The sequence below is a fragment of the Manis pentadactyla genome, chromosome 1 (assembly GCF_030020395.1).
Source record: "Manis pentadactyla isolate mManPen7 chromosome 1, mManPen7.hap1, whole genome shotgun sequence".
NCBI lineage: Eukaryota > Metazoa > Chordata > Mammalia > Pholidota > Manidae > Manis > Manis pentadactyla.
The window spans coordinates 170,865,178-170,892,728 of record NC_080019.1 but is presented as its reverse complement, the minus strand read 5'-3'; the positions used below and the strand labels follow the sequence as shown (position 1 = coordinate 170,892,728).

Here is a 27,551-nt window from a genome sequence, read left to right as displayed (position 1 = left end):
TTCCTCTTAAGACTGCTTTCGCTGCGTCCCACAGAATTTGGGGCTTCGTGTTGTTGTTGTCATTTATTTCCATATATTGCTGGATGTCCATTTTAATTTGGTCGTTGATCCATTGACTATTTAGAAGCGTGTTGTTAAGCCTCCATGTGTCTGTGAGCCTTTTTGCTTTCTTGGTACAATTTATTTCTAGTTTTATACCTTTGTGGTCTGAAAAGTTGGTTGGTAGGATTTCAATCTTTTGGAATTTACTGAGGCTCTTTTTGTGGCCTAGTATGAGGTCTATTCTGGAGAATGTTCCATGTGCACTTGAGAAGAAATGTGTATCCGGTTGCTTTTGGGTGTAGAGTTCTATAGATGTCTATTAGGTCCATCTGTTCTAGTGTGTTGTTCAGTGCCTCTGTGTCCTTACTTATTTCCTATCTGGTGGATCTGTCCTTTGGAGTGAATGGTGTGTTGAAGTCTCCTAGAATGAATGCATTGCAGTCTATTTCCTCCTTTAGTTGTGTTAGTATTTGTTTCACATATGCTGGTGCTCTTGTCTTGGTACATATATATTTATAATGGTTATATCCTCTTGTTGGACTGAGCCCTTTATCATTATGTAATGTCGTTCTTTATCTCTTGTTACCTTCTTTGTTTTGAAGTCTATTTTGTCTGATACTAGTACTGCAACTCCTGCTTTTTTCTCCCTATTGTTTTCATGAAATATCTTTTTCCTTCCTTTGACTTGTAGTCTGTGCATGTCTTTAGGTTTGAGGTGAGTCTCTTGTAAGCAGCATATAGATGGGTCTTGTTTTTTTATCCATTCAGTGACTCTATGTCTTTTGATTGGTGCATTCAGTCCATTTACATTTGGGGTGATTATCGATAGGTATGTACTTATTGCCATTTCAGGCTTTAGATTGGTGGTTAGCAAAGGTTCCAGGTTACTTTCCTTACTATCTAAGAGTCTAACTTAACTCACTTAGTATGCTGTTACAAACACAATCTAAAGGTTCTTTTCTATTTCTCCTTCTTTTTCTTCCTCCATTCTTTATATATTAGGTATCAGATTCTATACTTTTTCTCTATCCCTTGATTGGCTTTGGGGATAGTCAATTTAATTTTGCAGTTGCCTCGCAATCAGCTGCTCCACCCTCCCTACCATGATTTTGCTACCTCTGGTGACAGCTATCCAACCCTCGGAACACTTCCATCTATAGCAGTCCCTCCAAAATAGGCTGCAGAGATGGTTTGTGGGAGGTTAACTCTCAGCTTTTGCTTATCTGGAAATTGTTTAATCCCTCCTTCAAATTTAAATGATAATCTCACCGGATAAAGTAATCTTGGTTCCAGGCCCTTTTGCTTCGTGGCATTAAATACATCATGCCACTCCCTTCTGGCCTGTAAGGTTTCTGCTGAGAAGTCTGTTGTTAGTCTGATGGGCTTTCCTTTGTATGTGATCTTATTTCTGCCTCTGGCTACTTTTAACAGTCTGTCCTTATCCTTGATCTTTCACATTTTAATTAGTATGTGTCTTCCTGTTGTCTTCCTTGGGTCCCTTGTGTAGGGGGATCTGTGGATCTCCGTGGCCTGACAGACTATGTCCTTCCCCATATTGGGGAAGTTTTCAGCATCTACCTCCTCAAAGACACTTTCTATCCCTTTCTCTCTCTTTTCTTCTTCTGGTATTCCTATAATGCAAATATTGTTCCACTTGGATTGGTCACACAGTTCTCTCAATATTCTTTCATTTTTAGAGATTCTTTTTTCTCTCTGTGCCTCAGCTTCTTTTTATTCCTCTTCTCTGGTTTCTATTTCATTTATTGTCTCCTCCACCATATCCAACCTGCTTTTAATACCCTCCATCGTGTTCTTTAACGATTGGATCTCTGACCTGAATTCATTCCTGAGTTCTTGGATGTCTTTCCATACCTCCATTAGGATGTTGATGATTTTTATTTTGAACTCCCTTTCTGGAAGAGTCACGAGGTTCATATCATTTAAATCTTTCTTGGGAGTTGTATTAACTATTTTACTCTGGACAAGGTTCCTTTGGCGTTTCATGTTTGTATATGGCGCCCTCTAGTGTCCATAAGCTCTATTCTGGAGCTGCTGAGCCCCTGAAGCAATGTCAGGGGTGGCAGGGGAGCGGTACTGGGGGTAGGAAAGAGCTGTTCTCCGCCTCCTATCTCCTGTGTCTGTCTCCACTGCCTGAGCCAGTGGGCTGGGCACATAGGTATAAGTTTTTGTCCCAGAGCAGCCAGATATGTATCCCTGCTTTCCACAAGCAGGTGGAATCCCAGTCTCCCCAGGAACTCTGCCTGTATTAACTTTCCAACCTGGTAGTCATGCGAGTCTCATGAAAACACCATGAAATCTAGGTTTGTGCTCCCAGCGCAGATCTCCAGAGCTAGGCATTCAGCAGTCCCAAGCCTTCCACTCCCTCCCTGCTCTGTTTCTCTTCCTCCCACTGGTGAGCTGGGGTGGGGGAGGGGCTCAGGTCCCGCGTAGTCACAGCTCTGGTACGTTACCCCGTTCACTGAGGTCTGCTCTTTTCTCCAGGTTTGTGCAGTCTGACACGTCCTCTTTCCTGTTGCTCTCTCAGGATTAGTTGCGCCAATTAATTTTTCTAATTGTATCCAGTTTTAGTAGGAAGCCTCTGTCTGTCCTCTCATTCCGCCATCTTTTTTCGGGTTGGTATTCTTGAAAGTTTCTCAGTTACTTTCTTAAAGTAGTTTACTTATGTGTATTAAAGATCTTTCTTTTCTGCATCCCAACTCAGACTGTTTTTTTTGTCCTTTATAACAGTTTTTCCCTAATCTGTTACCTGTGGATCTGACATATATCAAGGGGCCCATGACTTTTGTTGGCTTTGGAGAACAAAAAAGCAATGAAATAATTTTGTTCATATTCCTTTCACAACATAAATTATATTTTCACAAGCTTTTGTACTTTAAGTTCACATATATATTTCAAAGTCAGTTCATCTCAACTAATAATCATTTAATAAGACACAGTATATGCTATCTCTTGGGTAATATGACTTTATGTAACTTGCAGATTGCTTACATTTGTTAAATATTTTATTGTTGTTACTTTTCTGTTATATTCCCAATTTACATTGTGTTAAAAATAGGTTCATTGAAATATAAAAATATTGGTGACAATTTCAAATAATTCAGAATAATATTATAAGTACAAATAGTAAATATTTTGGAGTAATATAGAATGTATATCAGTGTATTCTGGGAAAAGTATATATGGAGGTGTGACAATTTTATATAAACACTTTAAAAGGTACAAATAGACAAAAACCCCAATGATGAATACCAACAGTCTTTTCTTCTCCTTGTTCCTAGTATTGTCTTTTCTGAAACTTTGTCAAATAATCAAAGGAAGCTATTGAATCTTTTTTGTTATTTTTAATGCTTTGTGGTACAAAACTTGGTGACTTTTGTTGCCAAGGGTGTAAAGATCAAGTCTACAAAGGCTTCATTTAGAGTTGTACTCCTCAAAGCAAAAACAGGTACAGGTAATACACAGGATTGCTTTAAAACTAGTAAATCAACTTTAAAGTTAGTGACAATATGCTTAGAAAGTAGAAGAAACTATTGATAAAATGCCTTTATCAAACCACATTGTTTGATTTTTGATTATATTAACAAATAAATTGTGGAAAAATAGATAACTAATGTATGTCTAGCAGATAATTAAATCTTAAGTCAAAAGGTCTAAGTCAGCTCTTGGCATTTATGCTGAGAATATCTGAGGGAGAAGTGCTTAATGACTTTTTCTTCTGCTCATCACTAAAAACCCATAGTCTACAACAGAGATTTATGTTTGTTTGCTTTTGATAAATATTTTCTGAGCTATGATATTGACTGGAAAGTATCATTGTTACCACATAGAGAACCAGTCCTGGCCACAACTAGGTAGGTTTTGTTATATGTGAATCAAAATGGTTTTTCTTAAAAGCCAATTCATAAACTACATTGGCAAGTATGCAAGACAGGTGACAGAAAAAATACCCATAACATCTATAAAGACTTCCTATGATTTTAAGTAGCATCATCATGTTATATTTATTAGTTCTTAAATAGCCTTAACTTATTAATTTAAGATCAACAAAATTTTTGGTTGACATACGAAAGCAGGATTTCCTTAGAATACAAGCCTTGGTGCAAACGGCTCATGATCACTTAGAATGTAACCTACCCAACATTTGATGTGTTCTTTCATTTTGGGAACAAGGGATTGATGCTACATTTTTAATGTGCCAAAGGATGGATTAAGAATCCATTCTTCTCAATATTCCAAGTTGAAACTTAGCTTTTGAGGTTTGAAAAATCGTTGACTTAGCATCTGACACATATTGAAGGTGATCCTCAATGAGAAGCTTCATAACCTTAAGCTTAATAGTTATTATAAATTATCCAGAACTATCCAACAGACCCACCTCTAACTTGCTACTAACCCCAAAAGATCTGTAATTGTGTATCATGGTTCTCTGATCAGTTAAAAAAAGAAAATGTTTCCTTGATAAAAGATACCTTTATGAAAGATTGCAAGTACTAACATTCTTCCAACTGAAACTGGTATTCCACACGTTTGTTGAGCCCTCATCAAATTGATAAATTATATCTAGCAGGAGTCAACAGTTTGAGAAATAATCTTAGAATCCTACAATATGAGAAAAACAGTAGAAGAGAAGATTCAGATCAGAATTTTAATTTAGGGAAAAAAACATGAAAGTAGTAGGGAAAAAGAAGTGTTTCTATCCTGAAGATGTTTTCCTAATTTTCAGTAAGAGAGGATTAAATCCTGCATTAGTACCTCCTTCCTCTCTTATTTAGTTTTTCTTTTTCTACTATAAAGTTCTTACCTAATAGTGATGTTTTAGAGAATTTGTAGCACTGTGAATTTGATTGGATTGAGCACATTTTAGCTGCTTGCCATTTTTTTTAAATTTAAGAGTGTAAAGTCAGTGTATACAATAAAAATATCAGTAGACAAATTCCCCCTGTACAAATATAGTTTTAGAAAATTTTATCTTATTTGTATCTTTAATGGATATAAGCTTTATTTGTTTAATTCAGATAAAAATAGCTCTGTTGTTTCACTTGCCATGAAAATGATGTATGCTAATTTTAGAAAATTCAGCCACTGCAAAAAAAATACATAGACCAAAGAAAAATCACTTAAGTGTTTCAGTATTATATATGCATATAACAATATATGTTTATGTTTATATGCATATATAAACACGATCATATGCTATATGTTTTACTGTTATGAAATTTGATATAGGGAAATTAAAGAATATTCAATATTACTGACAATGAGTGGGGTAGATAAATTGTATGAAATTGAATGTTGGGGTGCCACAGAGCCTTTTGTGGTTCTGTGTGTGGCATGAGGATACCTCAGTGAGGGTAACATCTCTCAGAGGAAGCCCAAATGTGATTTGCTGCTTTTCCCCCTATGTCTCATGGGGGTAGCACATTGCTTGCAGAAATTGATATTGAAAGGATATTTTTCCTTCTTATTCACAGGCACACCATTTCCCTTTCTGTAGCACTGATAGGCTTTACTTGTACCAGACTAGCAAGAGCTCTAATAGCAACAGAAACTAACAAATATTTGAGTGCATCCTGTCTTCTAGGTTCCTTTATGCTCACTTTGGAGATGAGAAAACAGACTTTATAGGTTAAAAGCAGCCTGTGTTCTAAATAAGTCTGCTAAATAGTCAATGACAGCAACAATGCTATCTACTCAGGTATGCTTTAAACTTGGTGACGCCAATTGTGACTTAATCACTGTAGGATGGGGCTCGGGCATTGTCAGGTCTTTGAAGGCTCCAAGTGATTCTTATAGTTAACCAGATTGGAAATCACTGACATTGATAATGATCAAAGTAATGTCATGTTTTTCAAAATTTTAATAACTATTCATTGAAGTCCACAAACCAACATTATTTGGTTTAACTGTCTTTTTTTTTGTTATTATTTAATATTTTTATTTATTTTGCCTTTTATATTAACCAGGTAATAGGACTGAGCCACATTAGGCTTTAAGTTCTCTTTAAGATCTGCAGTTTAGAAAATAGTATGTGTGATGCTTAGAAATAAAAAACTGTTTAAATCAAATAAATTCTATAAATCAAAACCAGCTTTATGGACTAAGTGATTTTTTTTTTAAATCTTACTAAGGAATTAAATAGGGTAAACCTACCCTGACTGGCCATACCAATGTTTAGTCTTATCTGATGTGAAACCTCTTGGAGAGTAATTCCTGAAAATAGGGCTTATAAATTCAATGGAGTAGAAATAAAAGAAGAGGAAGAAAGAGACAAAGAAAATATGAAGTAAAACTATATCTCAGAACTACTTTGTAGTTCATTACCTCTTCTTGTTCCAATTACCTTTTCATAATTCATTTAAGGAAGTTGTAAACTCTTTTAGAGAATATACTTTCAGGGTTAAAATACATTTTAAAAATTTACTACATATGAAATGTGCTGATTCATTCTGAAAATATGGTATTAGGGTTTAAATATTTCTTTTTTAATTTACCACATGTGAAATGTGTTGATTCGTTCTGATGACATAGACAATTTTTGAAACATTGTCAACATGAGACTTTAAGGTAGAAACTGTATTTTCAGGGTAAGGAAAGAAAAAGGATATACATTTCTAGAAAGATGCAGCCCCAAACTGGGAAAACCAGAATTTCTAGAGATAGAACTTAATGAAAGATTTTCGGATGACATATATTCAGTTGATTATTTTCTCCCTTTGTGTTAAAACCACAAAGTTAGATTTAATTTTGGATCACAGCACTTATGATTTAAGAGATTAGTCTCTATTCCTCTTCGCATAACTTTTTGTTTAGTAGCAAAAATGGAGTATGATGATAAATCATGGAAAAGATGTAGCTTCTTGGTATAGATCTTACAGACATATTTCAAATTTGTACATGTTATCTCTCACTGCTTCAGTAAACTCTGAGACAAGAAAAACTCTATGTTCTCATAACCTAGGATGAGTTATTATAGCTTCTTCCACTTAGGAAACAGAGGGAGAGAGAGAGACCTTCTACATTATTAAATACATAATTTCACTGGTAGGTATCCAAACTTTGTGCTTAATTTTAAAGGTATGATGATGTGGGGCAAGCTGACTGATTTTTCCATGAAGAATTTATAGTCCTTTGAAAGATTTTAGGTCCCAAGTTACAAATCATTTCTACGTTCCTTGCTTGGAATCGTGTAAACAAGTTTTCAGTTCCAACCAAAACAAGTGTACTGAGCTTCTCCAGTATAAAGTCCCTGGTGGCACTAAATATTGGTCACCATTTTCTTTGGCATGTAAAGTCTTCCCAGATAATTCTCAAAAGTATGCAAAGTAATTTACAGTATTTGCATTTCTCTGTCTCTCCATTTTCCACAGAACTGCACAGAATCCTTTGGTTCTTGTCTTAACTTTGTCCTAGTTCTTAACTGTCATGACTTGACATGTGAAACATGACCAAGTGAATCAAAGGCTGGGCTTAGAAACTACAGGTTTGGTTTTGGCACTATCACTTATTAACTTGTAAATTATAAAATTGGGCAAGTAATTAAATTTGTATGAGCCTCTGTTTCATAACTGGTGAAATGAGATAATAATGTCTGTGCACATGGTTATAGAGGAGATGAAGGCAGAGAGGAGAGATGATGAATATGAAATGGCTTTAAAATTTTAGGTGGTATAAACACATATATATTATTATTTCAAGATAAATGGCATTTTCTGCAAGATAAATTGAAAAACCCATTTAACTCAAGGCTGTACTTTAAATTTTCTCTAGATATTTTTATCCTATTTGCATTAACTGCCTTTCACCATTATGCACCCAACATGGTCTTTGACTTTTTAAAAATGCTTATTCCCTTTACAGTAATCTACTTCATACCAATAAGTCCAAATAGTATTTATTAACTTAATGGAACTTTTGAATAAAGGAATTACTTAAGTAAGAAATACAGGCTCAGTAATAATATATATAGTATAAATAATTGGGTGCTCTATGTTGTCATCTGGCTTCTATTAACTTACCCTCGCTGGTGCCAGTATTTGGAGGGCTCAACTCCCTGGAAATATATTTCAAGCAAAAACTAATATTTGAAAGAAATGAATTTCTTACACTGATACTCATAAATTTTCTAAAATGCAAATCTGATTATGTTACCCCTGCACCTGGAAACATCTCCTTTGTGCTCAACGTAAACCCAAATCCTCAGGTATTACATTGTCCACAGGTATTCAACCACAAACTACTTTGTCAATCTTATTTTTGTTCTCTCCTTACTCTACATCTTACACTTCAGCCTCACCAATTTTTTTTTTTGCCATTTCTCCTAAACATACCATATACTTCTATGCCTCAGAATACATGATGGTTCCTCTACCTAAAATACCATAATCTCCCCTTACTATCTCATGGAAGTCTAGTAATTTTTAAAACCCAAGTTCACAAATCACCTCTGTGAAGCCTTCCCCAGTTCTGGAAAAAGTTAAACACCATTTCAGTATGCTCCCAGAACACATTTTTCTAGAAGAAGTTCCAATACTTTACAAAATGATGATTTTTGTGTGTGTCTATTTACTCCAAAAGATTTTAGCAGAGGCCCTATCTTGCTCTCTTTTTGTCTGCCTTTGTCACATATCAAGCTCTAAATAAATATTTGTTGAATGAATGAATGAATGAATGATTCAATAAGGCTTTGAGTTGTTTCATACTTTGTCAGTGCATACTACTTGAAGGAAAAAAAAAAAACCAAAGTTTTGGAAAGCTATCACCATTGAATAAACTATTTATTAAGTTGGGTAAAAGAACAACTTTTTAATATTTTGTCAATACAAACCAGATAATAGTACATTGATAACTACAGATTCCAGGCACCATCAGAAAATGCATGGCTCAGCAAGATTAAATATTTAAGTTCTTTGAGAAGAATCATAGAATCATGTGGTAAAATTGATCTTAAAGCTAATCTAGTTCAACTCCCACTTTTTGAATAACCACCTCCAGTCTTTTATGTTCATTAATCTCTCTGTGAACAATTCTGATGTTAAGTTCTTAGGTATTTTAAGTTGAAATCTATATTTAGTATTACCAAACCATTATTTTAGGATATTCCTTGAGACCATGCAGAGTAAATCTAACATGAAGTTTTCCACCATCTGAAACCTTTCTACTCTATTCCTCCAGTCCCTTAAGTAACCTGTAATACTCTTGATTCTTTCAACTCTTCCTTATCTTTCAATCAGTCTATAATTCTAGTCTTGCACCCTTCCTTGGCCCCTTTCTTAGAATGTTATAGTGATTCTGGGTCATTCTGTATCACAATATCGATCATGTCATCTGACCATTACTGACGAGAGTGGGACTGTTATCTCCCTCATTCTAGAAATTGTTATTCTGTTAGCACAGTTTAAGATTTAATCTGATTTTTTAAATGTCCTTATCACATGGTTGACTCATCCTGACCTTACTGGAGATAATTATCTCTTTCTCTCCAACGATACAGTAACAGGTCACTGAGATATTATTTGATAATGATGTCAGAGAAGAAGCCAGTGATTCTCATTAAAGCAGGAGAAAGCAAAAAAAGAAAAAAGAAACATAAACCAAAGGGTGAAAATTGTACTAATTAAATATAAACATGATACAATGACCAATAATTGTTTAAAATATTGTTAAAATATACACCTTTAGATTTTGCCACTTTCATTATTGCAGCCAGGTTAAGGAAATGTTGATTGTAATATAGCTTTTGGAACTGCATTATCAATTCCAGTATTTTTAGCATTTCTTTTGACTATAACAACAAAGTTAATAGTTTATTAAAAACATCTGTTTTTATGAACTTTGTGATTTCTCTAAAGTTGGATGCACTCTTTATATTTGGAGATGAACTTGTTTCAGGAAAATATACCTTTGATTTTATAATAAAAATTCAAGGATAAATATGATCTAACAAAGAAAAAATATATTAAAACTTCTAGGCATGAGTTTAATCCCTTGAACAGGTACAGTATGTTATTTTTGTTCTTTATCTTTTTGAGTACTTAGTAATTTACTGAATAAGTATGTGCATTATATTTACTGATGTGACTGGTTGTGTTTCCACTTACTCACTTGTGATTTTTACAGCTTTCCATATAAACTGTAAACCCTGGGCTGCCAGGTCAGTTTTCTTCTTGTGTTGTGTTTGCTCTTACAGTGTTCCATGATATCCTTATGCTTACAAGGAGCAAACTTTGTTATTGAAGGGTGTTAACTGGGTTTGTGAGAACCTTCAGAATGTAAGCTATGTAGTACTTTTCTTACTCTTAACAAATGCATTTTGGATGAGTATGTACTGGCCCGCTTTAAAACACACAAGAAGTTTCCTTGCAGGTCATGGAGCCTGTGACATTTATCATCACATGTAGCTTTCAGATTGGCATTTTAACCCTGCAAAGCAGCTTATTTCTTTTTATACATGGGAATTTAACTTGGTAAATGTGTGACTATGTAGGTAGCAGTGACACCTGTGTGAAACCTCATTCTTTTTGCATAGAGCTAATTTTTCTATAGTTAAGATAACTGAGTTAATTATTTAATGGTACTTTTCAACTCATTTGTGCTATTGAGAAATTAAAATAGAATTTTCTGTATTTAAATGATAAATTGTTTTCACTTGGATATATTTATTTTTATAAAATCACTAAAAGCAAGATTTAAAGACAAAGCCACTTATGGGTACAGCTATGTGATTTTTTACTAGTCTCCTATCGATTACTGCTTAAACCCCTGTCTTCACCCGAGATTAAGTCATTTAATATGTTCATACCTCTACTTAAATCCTACTAACTATGGAGCTCAGCTCCAGTTGTTCTTTAGAACGTTTCAGTTTAAGGTATTCTTGTGAGAGGATTTTAATTTTAAACTACCAAGTATATTTCTGTTTTGAGAGTCCTATTTACTAGTTACAATTGTTGACTTTGGATTCAGATTGATGTAGGTTCAACAACCACTCTTTGCCATTTGTGATAACATGGATGGACTTAGAGGGAATAATGCTAAGTGAAATAAGTCAGGCAGAAAAAGACAAACACCATATGATTCCACTTATATGTGGAATCTAAAAAATAAAACAAATGAACAAACAAAACAGAAATAGACTCATTAACATGGAGAGCAAACGTGCTTGCCATAGGGAAGGTGGGTGATGGATAAAATAGGTAAAGGTGATAAAGAGGTACAAAAAATGTTTTATAGTTCTAGGTCTTCTATTTAGGTCATGGATCCATTTTGAGTTTATTTTTGTGTATGGTGTTGGTTAAGGGTCCAATTTCATTCTTTTGTGTATAAATATTGTTTTCCTAGCAACATTTGTTGAAAAGCTTCTTTTCCCCATTGAAATCTTGGCACCCTTGATGAAAATCACTTGACCACAAATTGGAGGAATTATTTATTGACTCTATGGTCTGTTTCATCATTCTATGTATTTATCTTTATGCCATTATCACAGCGATTTAAATACAGTAGCTTTTTAGTAAGTTTTGAAATCAAGATATATGAGTCCTCCACCTTTGTTCTTTTCCAGGACTATTTTGAACTTTAGGGTGGGCTTTTCTATTTCTGCAAAAAAATCTTAGGGATCTGGATAAGGATTGGATTAAGTATGTAAACTATTTGGGGAGTATTAACATCTTAACAATATTAAGTCTTCCAACATTTATTATATATGGAATTCTTTCCATTTATTTATGTTTTCTTTAATTTCTTTCTGAAATATTTTATAGTTTTCACTGTACAATTCTTTTACCTCCTTGGTATTTACCTCCTAAGCATTTTATTCATTTTTATATTGTTGTAAATGAAATTGTCATCTTAATTTTCTTTTGAGATTATTTTTTGTTAGTGATTAAAAGTGAAACTAATTTTTGTGTGTTGACTTTGTATATTGCTACTTGGTTGAACTTACTAGTTTTAGCAGTATTTTTTGTAGAATCTTTTAGGTATTCTACATATAATACCATAACATCTGTGGACAGGGATAATTTTACCTCTTCCTTTCCAATTTGGATATCTTTATTAATTTTTCCCACCTAATTGCTCTAGCTAGGCCTTCCAGTACTATGTTGAATACAAGTAGTGAAAGTAAGCATTCTTGCATAGTCTGGATCTTAAAGGAAAACTTTTAGTCTTTCACTGTTAAGTGGGATGTTCACTGGGGGTTTAACATGTATGGCTTTTATATGTTGAAGTAGTTTCCTTCTATTCCTAGTTTGTTTGTTTTGGGGTTATTTTTTAGTCATGAATGAGTGTTGGATTTTATTGATTACTTTTTCTGCATCAACTAATATGATCATGCATTTTTTCCCACATCATTCTGTTAATGCAGTTGATTTTCATATGTTGAACCATCCTTGCATTCCAGGAATGTATCTCACTTGGTCATCATGTACAATCCTTTTATTATTCTGCTGAATTAATTTGCTAGTGCTTTGTTAAGGATTTGTTCATAAGAGATATTGGTCTGTAGTTTCCTTTTTTTGTAATATTGTTTGGCTTTGATATTGGTAATGCTGACCTCATAGAATGAGTTAAGGAGTATCCCTTTCTCAGTCTTTTTGGAAAAGTTTAAGAAGGATTGGTTTTTGTGCATTAAATGGTAGATTTCACCAGTGAAGCTGTCATATTCAGGGATTTTTGTATGTTAGGAGATTTTTGATTACTGGTTCAATTTCCTTAGTAGTTATAGGTCTATTCATATTCTTTTCCTCCATGGTTCTTAGTAGGTTTTGTTTCTAGAAATGTGTCCATTTAGTCTAAGTTTTCAGTTTGTTGATACACAATTGCTCATAGTACTTTGTTATAATCCTTTTTATTTCTGTAGAATAAGTAACAGTATTTGCACTTTCATATCTGATTTTAATAATTTAGGTTTCTTGCTCTTTTTCTTAGTCCATCTATCTAAAGATTTGTCAGTTTTGTTAAGTTTGTGAAGAACCAACGTTTGGTTTTTGTTGATTTTTCTCTATTATTTTTTCTATTCTCTATTTCACTTATCGCTGCTCTAATCTTGATGATTTCCTTTCTTCTGCTAACTTTAGGTTTAATTTGTTAGATTCTAATTCTTTAAATTGTAAAGTTAGGTTTTTAATTTGAGATCTTTATTATTTTTTTAGTATAGGCACTTACAGTTTTAAATTCCCCTCTTAGATTTTTGCTAAGTTAGCATTTTAATTTTCATTCATCTCTAACTATTTTATAATTTACTTGTGATTTCTTCTTTGATCCATTAGTTGTTTAAGAGTATGTCATTTAGTTTCTACAAATTTGTGACTTTCCCAGTTTTCCTACTGTTATTTGTTTCGTACTTTATCTTACTGTGGTCAGAGAAGATACTTTGTATGATACCTACCTTTTCAAAATCCATTGAGACTTAATTTGTGGCCTAATGTGTAGTTCCTTCTGGAAAATGTTTCTTGTGAACTTGAGAAGAATGTGCATTTTGTTGTGATTGAGTAGAGTGTTTTATATGTGTCTGTTATCCCATAATTGTTTTTTTTGTATTACTAATAACAAGTGATTTTTTGTAGTTTTCTGTATCTCAAGCATTCCCATTTCTACTTCCAGAGAATATCTAAAAGATCTTATGTAAGCTGTTCCCTTGGTAGTGATGTGTAACATTCTCCTCTTGCCTTTCCTCCCTCCATATTCTCCTGCATCTACATACATCCTTTCCCCATCATTAAGGTTTAAAAATATTGGTTCCTAGGTATCACCTCACACCAGACAGAATGATCACTATCCAAAAGAAAAGAAATACAAGTGTTGTCAGGGATGTGGAGAAAAGCGAACCCTCCTACACTGTTGGTGGGAATATAAATTGATCCAACCACTGTGGAAACAATATGGAGGTTTCTCAAAAAACTAAAAATAGAAATTCCATATGATCCTGCAATTCCATTTCTGGGAACTTACCCAAAGAAAACAAAAATCACTGATTCAAAAGGATATATGCACACCTATGCTCATTACAGCATTATTTACAATAGCAAATATATGGAAACAACCAAGTGCCCATTGATAGATGAATGGATTAAGAAGATGTAGAACATGTTCATGATGGAATATTACTCATCCATAAGAAGAAGGAAATCTTGTCATTTGTGACAAAACGGATAAGACCTAGAGGGTATCATGTTAAGTGAAATAAGCCAAGCAGAGGAAGACAAATACTATATGATTTCACTTATTTGTGGAATCTAAAAAACAAACAAAAAAGAAATAGACCCACAAATATAGACCACAGACAGTTGGTTATATTACCATAGGGAAGGGGATAGGGGGATGGGTAGAATAGGTGAAAGGGATAAAGAGGTTCAAACTACAAACTGTAAAATGTAAAATAAATTAGATATAAGAATGAAAGTACAACATAGAGAATTTAACCAATAAAATTGTAATATCTTGGTATGATAATGGGGTAACTATGCCTATTGTGGCAAGTATCTAGTAATGTACACAATTATCTAGTCACAATGTTGTAAATCTGAAACCAACAAAATATTGTATATCAACTTTATTGCAATAAAAAAATAAATTAAAATATTGATTCCTTTAAGGACCTATAAAGTGTTTTTCTTATAATATCCAATGATATTACTCATCCAATCAGTAATTTATTGTGTGTTTACTGACAAGGTCATTTTATAGTAAGAACTCATTCTGTACCACATTACATAAAACAGATGCTATTAATTTGTCTTTTATTTGATGCTAAAATTCTATAGAATGTACATATTTTAAAGGATTAGGACCACCAAATAGGCCCAGGAATTCATAATTATTACCACTGGTTAATTTAGTTCATTTAAACAACTTGAATTTTCCCATTTTCCTTGAAAATTCATAGGGAGACAATTTTGTCCTGATAATATGATAACTTATCTTTTGATAAGGATGTTAAAAGCAACCAGTCTGATGTACTGAGGGTTGGTTGAATAGCATGCCCTAATTTTTGTTGACTAGTGACCTCTAAAACTTAATACATTTGAGCCTACTTAATACCAAGTCACCTGATGGAAGCACATTTCTTTCCACCAAATCATTTTGTACTAATTCAGAACAATTTTGCCCATTTAATATCAATTGACACTAAATGATTTCCTGTACAATGTCAATTGAAAATCACTGATTTCCTGCTAATACAGCACTTAGTGTCAATTTCTGTGCAGCAAAAGCATTTTTTCAATTAACTACACCATATAATTTTTTGTTTTTAGTTTGTTTGCATGGCCTGTCTGATAATAGTTCTGTGAAACAAAGACATAAGAAGGAGAAAAGATGACTTTCTTCCTTGACATTAAGTAATTTAAATCTGATGATTTTATTTTCAGCCTATAGGAGGTAAATAGCTTATTGGAAAACTTTGGAATATATCAAGCAGTGTGGTACTAAATTTACGTTAGTTGTAAATAGTATTGTATGTTTTTGGATATTGTATGCACTAAGCAATATGTAGAAAAATCTTTTGACTAACAATAAAATCCTTATTTGTACCTTTTCTCATGATTTAACTTAATAAGACCTACTATTGAAATACTTACTAGTGAAAATTATTCTTTTTATTGTAGAGAGATGAGCACATTTAAATATCCTCATATATTCTTAGTAGAAATATGGGGCAACATTACCTTCACTAATTCATGAAAATTTGGAAGGCACAGCTAGATGAAGCATAGTGGTTGTTCTTCTGATTAGATAATATCAGGTTTACTCAGCATGTACAAGAATTTCTAATACTCAGTATGTCTGTCTGTCAATCTGTATGGTGATGAGGAAAGGTGAAAATTGGTGTTGACTCTCCCTGTCCTAGAGAATGATGAATATAAAAATACAGAAAATTATTGAAAACTATAAATATATATATATATTGAATGTTTATTAAAGTACTAAGCTACTTAGCCAAAGATAATATATGATACATAACTAGAATAAGCCATGGCCTCTTCCCATAACAGTACTAAACATCTCATGAGAAAGAAAAGATCCAAAATGATAAATAAATAACAATAAAATTGAAGTGATATAAAATGTGGGACACAGTCTGTAAGTAGCATATGTCTTTATTTTGAAAAGATCAATATATACCTAGGATACTCTAGGGTGAATCATTGAGTTGTACCTGAAGGAAGCTTCTGGTATATCTTGGGAAGGAATATAAAATGAATTCTCATTAAGTAGCTATATCTTTTTGTTTTTCTTTCAGCCTTCTTATACTGTTTCTTACTTCTTATACTCCCCTATTGACATTAGCTCCATTATGGAATAATCCTGATTAGAGGAGAGTTCAGCAATAATTTAGACTGATATTTTTTGAATGTGTACTGCTTGACAGACAGAGTAATGGACACTGGGGATGCAGAGAGAAGTAAAATACAGTTTTTTTTCCCCTTTAGGAACTTCAATCACAGGAGTGAAGTGATATATATACATAACCTTGCAGATAATATTAATATTATATAGCACTAATTGGTAGTGTGCAACATTGTGCTACGAGGAAACAAAAGGAAGGGCATCTATTGCAGCCTGCAGTAGTTCAGGCAAAAGTTCTTGATGTCTAAAAAGATGTCTGAGGAGATCCTTGAAAAATTAATAGGGGATGACTAGGCAATGAGAGAGGGAAGATTTAGCAGAAGCTGCATGTGTAAAAGCATAGAGATTATAAATAACATGGTGTGTGTGTGGGAGGCCATTATACCCAAACGTACATATATTTTACAAACATATATGCTATTTTGTAATGCTTTCTTCATTTAACAGCATATGCTCATCATTTTTCTCAGATTTTAATTATTTTTCTAGACCATGCTTTTAAATTGTACATAGTATTTTCATGTTTCAAATAATCTTTCTGGATTTATTGTTTTCCTTTTAATATTGTTTGTTTTTGCTATATTGACCTTTTCACTTTTTTATGTGTTCATATCTACTGTCTAAAAAAGTCCATTTTATTTTCCTTTATGGCTTCTGCTTTTATGCTTAGAAAGACCTTCTCCAACTCAGGTTAAAAATTCTCCTATATTTGCATCTAATTCTTTTATGGTTTCATTGTTTACATGTAACTCTTTAAACCATCTGGAAATTTATTTTGATATACAGTGTGGGATAGGCTCTAAATTTACTCTGTTCTAAATATTTAACCAGTTGTCCCAGCACCATCAATTGAAAAATCTCTGTTTTCCCCGTTGATTTGAAATGCATTATTTATCATATGCTAAATACTGAATTTATAAATGGCTTGGTTTCATGCCTTTCTATTTGATTTCCAGCTTTTCTATTTTTTCTCTTCAGTTCTATCAATGTCTGTACTTGGACTATGCTATTTTAATTATCAGGGCTTATTGCAATACAGTTTAAACCTTTTCATGAGAGTCTTGTTTTATTATTTTTCACTTTACATGATTGTTGACTGTTCTTTTTTTTTTGAGAGGGCATCTCTCATATTTATTGATCAAATGGTTGTTAACAACAATAAAATTCTGTATAGGGGACTCAATGCACAATCATTAATCAACCCCAAGCCTAGTTCTCAACAGTCTCCAATCTTCTGAAGCATAACGAACAAGTTCTTACATGGTGAACAAGTTCTTACATAGTGAATAAGTTCTTACATGGTGAACAGTGCAAGGGCAGTCATCACAGAAACTTTTGATTTTGATCACGCATTATGAACTATAAACAATCAGGTTATTGACTGTTCTTATCCAGTTATTCTTCCATAGAAGTTTAGAATAATTTAATCAAGTCCCTACATGCCCTCCCATCCAGCCTTCAATTTCATTGGGCTTCTGAATGAAATTCAGAAGAGGTAGCATTAAATTTATGAATTGTTTGAGGGGGAATTGACATATAGATTTGTTAGATGGAAACAGTGGGATTCAAAACTGTAGATGATGGGTCCGATTTAGTTATTTGTAACCATGTATTACACCTGGAAAGTGTAGTTACTGTTGCCTTTTAATCTCTATATTTTCCTTTAAAATAGCCCCCATATGTTTTTCATATCAAAAAGTAAATCCTTTGAATTTTAAAAATATTATTTATCAATGAACAGAGGTGAGGAGGGAGAGTTGTTCCTAAAGGCAGACACAAGGTCAAGGGAGATTTGTATTATGATGAGGGTGATTTATATGTTCTGAAAATAAAGAGCGAGTAGAGAAGAAGACATTGAAGTTAAGAGAGAAATGATAATTTTACAAAAATCAAGTATATAAGTAGAGGGGTTGGCCTCAAGCAGAAGAATAATGGTCATGGGTTAGAAGATAAATAAATGAAATTATGACATGCATTGCATTCATCTGATTATCATAATGACTTTGTGTTGTAGGTATTATTGTTCTACAAATGAGAAAATTTGAGTTTAAGGATGTTAGGTGAAGAACAGCTAATTTCCAGAAAACTTTGGTGAGATGAGATTTGGGATTTGTACAGCTGAAGTAAGAAAGACATTTATATATTGTAGATGAAATGATTTAAATCTACCAAGAGTAATTTGGGAGAAATTGTCAGTAAGCACAGTACACTGAACATGTAGAAGTGGATGAGGGGGAACTGTCATAAATATTCCTAGTCAAATGGGCCTTATTTAATTTACATCAATTTTCTCCATTTTAAAATTTCTTGTTTTGCCCCTACCCTAAACTAAATATTAGTTATTTATTAAACTTTCCATGGAGACTTGAAATCTGTAAACATACTCGTTCATGGGTCTTCCATGTTTCTCATTAAATGTCCCTATATATTTAGATATACCCCTGACTTTGGAACATTCATTTACATTAATGTGTTTTTCTGTTCATTTGGTCTTCAATCTATCCAGCTAAATTCTGGGCTTACTTACTTCGGGCTAGGCACTCTGTTAGTATTATAGACCCAAATACAGAAGAGGCTTTGATAATTTATGCCAACTCTTTAATTATGATACACACAATCTGTAAAATTTCATTCCATAGGAGAATTGGGAAATATTTATGTTAACTATTCACATATGTATCAAGCCTGGAAGCAAACACAGAGTTTATTGAGTTAAGTCTCATTTTTGCAGGTGAGGAAATCACTGCCATAGGTATTAAATTATTTCTTCTTATGGACTTTATATTAATAATCTTGGTTTTCCTTAATAGGTACAATTTTGATTGTATGATTCCATGAATCATTTTTCTGTTTTTGTTGAAAGGTAGATGATATACAATATTATACTGGCTTCAGATATACAATATAGAGATTCCTCAATTATGTACATTAAGAAATGTTCACAATGGTAAGTGTAGTTTCCATCTGTCAATGTACAAATATATTACAATGTTATTGACTATACTGTAATTTCATCCCCATGACTAATTTGTTTTATAGCTGGGAGTTTGCACCTATTATTCCCTTCACCTGGTTCTTCCATCCCCCTCCACACACTCTGGCAATAACCAGTCAACTGTCTTTGTTTACGAGTCTATTTCTGTTTGTTTATTTATTTGTTCATTTGTTTTTTATATTCCACATATAAGTGAAATCATGAATTGCCTTTCCTGACATATTTATATATGCCTAATTTTGTTTTATTTCTATTATTGCAAAAAGCATACAATTCCAATTAGAAGACCATCTTGGATTATTTTTATGTATCTGAGATAAACCTTCATAATAGCATCAAAGAATAAGGCAGAATTTTATAATTTTACATCAATATAATCCCTATTTTAGTAACAGTAGTAACTAACAATAACTACTACTGCTACTAACAATAGTAATTAGTTTCAATTGTATTTCCTAAGTGGATAAGTATGTAGCATGCTGTAAAAAAATTAATAATGTCAAGGCATATAAGGGAAGTTTTATATGGCAGAGTTAACCTCTCATTGTTGTGACTGAAGTGGATGAGGAAGTTTTTCCTAAAATTTCTCCCCTAATAGCTTACTATACAGTTTTAAAATCCCCACCACTAGCAATCAGTTCTTTTCAAATGGAGTGACTAGTTAAAAAGCAAGAGATAGGTGATGTACATGCTTTACTCTTTTAATATCTGGTGTGAGTTAATTTGTGAGATTGTTTTCCTAAGGCACCTAAGAGGTGTGCCTTGCAGGAAAATGGGCTTCACCAACAGGTATGTTTCAATGAGGTGGACACAGAGGTAGGTTGCAAGTACAGAGAAAACATAAGGAGAAAAGTAGAGTACTCTAAATAGCCAGATGCACAATGAGGATAGCAATCTGTTCTTACTTCCATTAATGGCCTTATCAAATTATACTGCAGTTACGGTCCTGCCTCTCCATTTAGGTTGTAAAACTTGTCCATGTCAGAGAAGGCATAATTCATTTCTTGATCAATTGGACCTACCATACTTCCTGGCAAGTGGGGTTCAGTAAATATGTATTGAATAATAAAGGGAAATCTAGGAAATCAGGTTTATTACAAGGAAGAAAAAGGGAGAGCCCAAAGATAAACCCTATCAGGTCCATGTTTTTGGCTTGAGCAACTTTGCTTTCTGTCAACAGTAGCCATATCCTGCAAGACCAGGAGAAATACAGAAACTTTCAGTGTACTACAAATTAGACTGTGTAGCATAGTGAGGAAATAGGATGTAGATATCAAATATAAATGGCTAGTTTTCTTTCAAAGGTGATTTAAAAAAATGTTAATCTCCAAACTATTCCTTTGATATTTGATTCAGAAGGGAGATATAACTTGGAATCATGATTAAAATCCTAACTTAATTTGCACGATTGAACTAGCAATGCATGGAAATACTGTTTGGCAATGTTGATTGAAAAGAACATTTGTTTTATTTTAGCACCATTTTCCCCACTCTGTGTCCATCAGCAGTGTAATGAAAAAATCAAGAAAGAGAGAAAGACACTTAGGTTGCTTCCATATCTTGGCTATTGTAAATGGTGCTGCAATAAACATAGGGGTGCATATGTCTTTTTGAATCTGAGAACTTGTTTTCTTTGGGTAAATTCCTAGGAGTAGAATTCCTGGGTCAAATGGTATTTCTATTTTTAGTTTTATGAGGAACCTCCATATTGCTTTCCACAGTGGTTGAACTAATTTGCATTCCCATCAGCAGTGTAGGAGGGTTCCCCTTTCTCCGCATCCTCGCCAGCATTTGTTGTTCCTAGTCTTTTTGATGTTGGCCATCCTTACTGGTGTGAGGTGACATCTCATTGTAGTTTTGAAAAGGGAGAAAGGAAAACAACGTGTAAACTCTGGAGATAGGACAAAGAAATGAAGTGAGGGAGAAGAGAAAAAGGAAAGGAAGAAGTACAAAGAGAAAAGAGTTGTTGAAAAATCCGTATTTTAAGAGTTTAACCAAGTTTGAGTTTGTCTAGAACTATTTTCAAAAATCAGGTAAAAGGTTTTTTCCTTCTTTTCTAATATTGTCTGTCTAATGGAATTAAAGATAAATATCTAGTGAACTTTACTGGTTGTGAACAACTAGATTGTTTAACTTTCTTCTTTCAATGTTAGAAACAAACCTTTGGAAATCGATGTGGTTTAAAATATCTCAGAAAATATTAACTTACACATGTGAATATTATTTCTTCATTGACATAACCAAAGGATTAAGGTTATTTATAAAATTTTTAAGATCTTCATTTTTATCTAGGATTAAGTCATTTAAAAAATGTGCTGCTGTTAAGATGAAGGCAAGGAGCTCCAAACAATTTTCAAGCAACTTGTTTTAGTGCTTGGGAATTTGTGTCTATACTGCCAAGGGAACTTGGGGGTTGAATATGTTTATGGGTTCAGTCTCTACTTGGCTAAAAGGAAACTAAATGCTATGCTATTGTCTAAAAGTAATACCCAGCATAAATCATCTGCCTTGAAAGCATGTACATTTGCCCTGAAAACAGGAAACAGGACGTATGTGTGTGTGTATATATATATATATATATATATATATCATTACCATGCTTTAAAATTATTTTTAAAAAATGCCTTACCTATAATTTCTGTATATGCAGGACTGAATGCTCTATTGTATGGAAGTATTCTGTGATCAAGAGTCTTATATTTGTTCTTTTTCTTCCCTTCCTTCCTTCCTTCCTTTCTTTTTCTTTCTTTCTTTTTTTTTAGGAAGTAGGGTATATAGATTTCATTAGAAGATAGCTATTTGGCAACTTATGGCAAGATTTGATACTAATGCTTAGATACGAGTTTCTGTGTAGTGTAATAAACACTAGGGTTTGTGTTTCTTTTCTTTTTCCAGTTTTATATATGAATAAAGGAAAGACAAAAACACACACACAAAAAAACAGGGTCTTTATTTGCCACAGTCCCCTTCCTTGGGTGCCATTCCTTTCTTTGTCCAGAAATGAAGATTCTGTGTATTCTTCTCACACAGAACCTAGCCCATTTTTCTTTTGCTCTATTTTAAAGGCTATAATATTCCTTGAATTGAGGGATACATTTATAATATACTTTCAAAGTGAGATTTTAATTTATCATTTTCATGAAAGATTTCTCTATGTTTTTGGCAAGAGCTATTTGGCTATAATTGGTCACATTTATCTGTCTTCATTTCAAGGATCTCCATGGTACTGAAAATTGTTAAAAAATTTGAAGAACGTTCAATTATATACAGCCCATGCAACATATTTACTTATTCCCCCTTCTTTCATGTCAGCTTAAGCAGGGTTGCTAAAAGCTGTGTGTGTGTGTGTGTGTGTGTGTGTGTGTGTGTGTGTGTGTGTGTGTACGTGCGTGTGTTTGTGTGTGTGTTTGTGTGTGTTTTAATGGAGAAGCAGAGAGAGCGGGAAAGTGCGCAGTCATTGCATTTGTGCCATTTTTTGGGAGAGGGATTGTATTCTGAAGAATTTGTTTTTAATTTTCCATTTGTAAATTAATACATTTTTAAAAGGTTTGATGCAATGTAGCTGAAGCTAATTTAAATAGAATTTTTCACCTTCTTGGGTTATTTTTTGTTGCAATCAATTGGGCATTGAATTAATATCTGCATAACTTTTGTACGACCCCAACTATTTCATGGATCGAATATCTGAATGTTTTCCTTTATTATCTCAGAAATTATATATATATTTGAAAGCCAGAAAGTTTGTGTCTGACTGGATATTTAGTTGCTACCACTACTTTAAACTTGGAGTGAACATTATTTTTAAATAAGTTTTCATAAATACCTTAGATTTATTGCAACCTACCTTATGCCAGGTATTTATCATGTCTTGCCTTACATAATGCTCTGAACATCTCTTTGCATTAATATAATTAACCCAGTTTGTAGAAGATGAAATGGATGCCCAGAGAGAGCAGGTAACAACTAAGGTGATTCAGCACCTAACTGACAAGTCTCTGTCCACTTCCCTTCATATCTGTTGCTGCCTTCTTAGTGGATATTACCATGATCTCCATCCTGCACCATTGGGCTGGGCTCCTAACTGCCTAGCTCTCTCCTATCCATTCTGCATGGGAAGCAGTTTATTCTTGGATTGTGTCCTACTTCAGTGGCTTCCCTTTTCAGTCAGAGTATAATTTTGTAAGACCTGTCTATCCATTTGTCCTTAACCTCATCTCAAATCCACTCTCCTTTTGGCTCATGACATTCCAGCCACACTGATGTCCTTTTGTTCATAGACAATGTCAAGTGCTTTCTTTCTTTGGAGTATTCATACATGCTGTTTCCTGCCCAAGTTTTCTGAATCATCAGATGCTTCTCATCCTTGGAGTCTCAACTAAGATACCACCGCTTAAAATAGGCACCATCTCCCCCTTGCCTGGATCTTTGTTAGTTATTGTCAGAGGATCTTTTTAATTTGTAATTCACTATTTTGTTTACCATCTGTCCTCCCCTTTCCCCACAACACACTGAAATCTCTGTGAGGACAGAAATACTCTATTTTATTTGTTACTCTTATATAGTGTCCAGCACTGTAGTCATTCAGTAAATAGCTGTTGTTTGAATAAATGACTATAATAAATAAATAAAATAATTTCTCTGCTTTCATATTAATTTGATATAGTCATAAAATTGATCCACTTGACAATGTATACTTTATTCTTTACCATTTGGGGGTATTTTTGTTGTTCTTGAGTAAAGTAATTTTACTCCCACTGCCTCCCTTTCCTCTTTTCTCTCCCTTGCTCTCATATCATACTTCTTCTTCTCCAGTGATTATATTCATATCAGATGTTTCAACAATCATTTTTATTTTGATGACTTTCAGGTCTACAGCTATGACACACATTTCAGTCCTACCATTTCTCTCCAGACTTAGGCATACAACTGGCCACTGGATATATCCAGATGAATGCTCCATAGGCATTTCAAACTTCACATGTCTCAAACTGAAGATTTCATCTTCATTCTAAATGTGATATTTCTCTTGTCCTTTTCTGTCTCTTTGAATGGCACCATCATCCACTGAGATGGTCTGGAAGAACTTTGAGTTAAAGTTCTTTCTTTTATTCCCCTACAATTGTCCTGTAAATCTGTATGCTGTGGTTAAAGGCAGAGCTAGGAGAGAATGTGTGTCTCTATTAGAAGAGATTTATCATCAGTACCCACCAATATTGGAAAAATAGCCATGAAAATGCTCTTGATGGAAGGTAAAATACAAAGGACACTTCTTTTAAAATAAGATTGAATGTTTGAGAAGTAGAAGAGTCCTTGAACACTATAAAAATCCCAAACATTAATCTTACATATGAAGAAGCAGTCCTAGGGACAGGAGATGAATATGTGATATAAAGAAAGATTAATGAAAGAAAATGGATTAAAATATAGGTTCACTTCTGTAATTTTTATATCTCTTTGGTTTTAGAAATAACTAATTCCTCCTTGCCCCCAATCTATGTGATAACAAACATTTCTTTTGGTAGGGAGTAAATCAGGGCATAAGAGTATAGAAAGTAGTCTAAACAAAACACATATGTAATATAAATTTCTGCTAGCAGAATTTACCTTACATTGAAAAATTTGAGAGTTATTTCTAAATTGCCCTCTTAAACATTTACATTATTTACTCTCCCACTCACCATGTATGATACCTGTTTCCTAGATGGTCATCAACCCCGAATATTACACAATTTTAAGAAGTTTGTCAATCTGATAAAAGAAAAAAGTATGTGTGGATATATACGATAGAACAGCTTTTCATGTTCCTTGGACATATATATATATTTTTCTTTGAACCATGTTTTCATAGCCTTTGCCCATTTCTCTTATTCAGTTATTTGTGTTTTCTTCTTGAATTTTCTTTTGTAACTTAGGTTAGTTTTTCTTCTGGAATGTATTCTTCAGTTATATTTTTTCAGGCTACATACTTTTTTCTCTGTTATTTGTACATAGTTGTTTCATTTAATATGAAATGAATAAATCACTATATAGCCCTTAATCTGTATGCTTGAAAATTATATGGGTAAACACCCCTTCATGCTCTCCCCACCCCATTTGAATCCAAACTTACTGACTTATCTTCTGAGCTTTTGTTTGAGGAGTAAAATTTTACCTCAACTGAGACAATCAGCCCAAGTGCTTATTCTCCTATTCACCTGTTCTTCCTGTCCTACTCTCTCATGCTTTTTCAGGCAGGGAGGACAAATCAGGTAAAAGTCATTGGGTTTTGCTGTTACAATATTAGACTATGTATTAGTTCAGCTGCTATAACAAAAGTACCATAGAAGTACCACAGAAATTTGCTTGTCACAGTTCTGGAAGCTGGAAATCTGAGCTCACAGTGTAAACATGGTTAGGTTCTGGTAAGAGACCTCTTATGGGTTGCAAGCAGATGACTTCTCATTGTATCCTTACATGAAGATATGGTTCTCTGGCCTCATCTTATATAGGCACTGATCCTGTTCATGAGAACTCCACCCTCATGACCTAATTACCTTCCAAAGGCCCAACCTTCTGAAGAAAAAATAATATTGGAGGTTAGGATTTCAATGTATGAATTTGGGGGAGACACAGACATTCAGTCCATAACAGTCTAGAACCAGTATTTGTACCTGTTCATGGGGCTCTTCCAGCCTCTTCTTTTCTCAGAGGACTATGTATTATTTTTTTTCTCTTTTGCTTTACATTCTACTAAGTGTCTATTTATAATAAAGGTAAATAACTTTGGGAAGTTATCATGGTTTTGTCCTCCCTTTCCTACTTTCCTCCTAGTAAAGAAAAAACAAAATGCTGGACATTGATCATACACCTTTCCCAACTAAGGAAGTTTAGAGGGCTTCCTACTTTTGTCTTTTGTTTATTTTAGTACCTCTGTGTCCATCTTATGTCACACTCCTCACTAAATATTTTTTTAAATTAGGAGCTATTCATAAAGTTTTTTTCAGAACTTTTCCCACCCAATTAAAAAAAAAACTATTTATGGTGCAAGAGAATGTTGCAAATTAGGAATTATACCAGTTTCTCTTTTCTTGGCTTCTACTTTTCTAAAATTATGGAAGTAAGCTGTATCTCTTCCTTTTATTAAATATTGGTTGCAATTTTTCGGTATAAAAAATTCTGTCAGGAACTTCTGAATTTATTTTATTTTATTTTGAAAATAATAAAATGTGTTATATGTGTGTATTCTCATTTAAAAAGATATTATGGAAAATATCAAGTTTACACAAAAGAAAGGAGAATAATATCATAAATCTCTATATATCCATTGTGTGGCTTTCAATAATTATCAATAAATGGCCAATAAATCATATCCATCCCTAATTATTTTCAATCAAATCCAAGATATAAAATTTAAGACATAAAAATATCAGTATTTCAAATATACTCTTTAAAGTTCTTTTTTGGACCTAAAAAGACTTTTGTAGAGGAATTCTCTTTTGTTAGCTTTTCTTATTACCACCTCAGTTCATCTATAGTTTATTTTACAACTATCTCATTGAATACCCAGAAAGGTAGAGGAACAGAGAAGATTTGTAGTTTGAAACTGCTTGCCTCATTTAGGCCCTGGTCTGTTGTATTTTTATCAGTAAAGTGTGTATACAACTCAATTCAATTCAATAAATATTTACAGAGTTTTTACTGTGGATCATACAATTGCCTAGATACTGTAGTTATTGCAGTAAACCAAAAAGGTGCTCTCATGGAGCTTATAGTCTGGTGTTCAATTTCAAGGGGTAGCTTTAAAGTCCAAAGTGTCTGTTTATCAAAAAATGTTTCTTGAAGAGGGAGATTAAAGATGGTGGCATGAGAGGTGAGAAAGAGGCCTCCTCCTAAAACTGCATATAATGCAAAAATATAATTAATACAACTAATCCTGAAAGAGAAACAGGAAAGAAGGCTGCACCAGACTGCATACACCTGGAGAAAAGAATAAACCTCATGGAACAGGGTAACGTACCAAAGCCGTAATCTGCCAGGAAACAAGCCCTTCCCCCACCCCAGCTCACCTGCAGAAGGAAGAGAAATGGAGTAGGGAAGGAGTGGAGGCCTGGGACTGCTGAAAACCCAGCTATGGAGATCTGCTCTGGGAGCACAAACTTACATTGCCTGGTGCTCT

The 27,551-nt window shown here is 33.6% G+C and overlaps 1 protein-coding gene across 1 annotated transcript in view; it reads left to right on the top strand.

Moving 5' to 3' along the window:
* Positions 1-27,551, top strand: part of ZBTB20 (zinc finger and BTB domain containing 20) — an 807,002-nt gene that overhangs the window by 100,854 nt on the left and 678,597 nt on the right. The gene's annotated exons all lie outside the window — the stretch shown is intronic.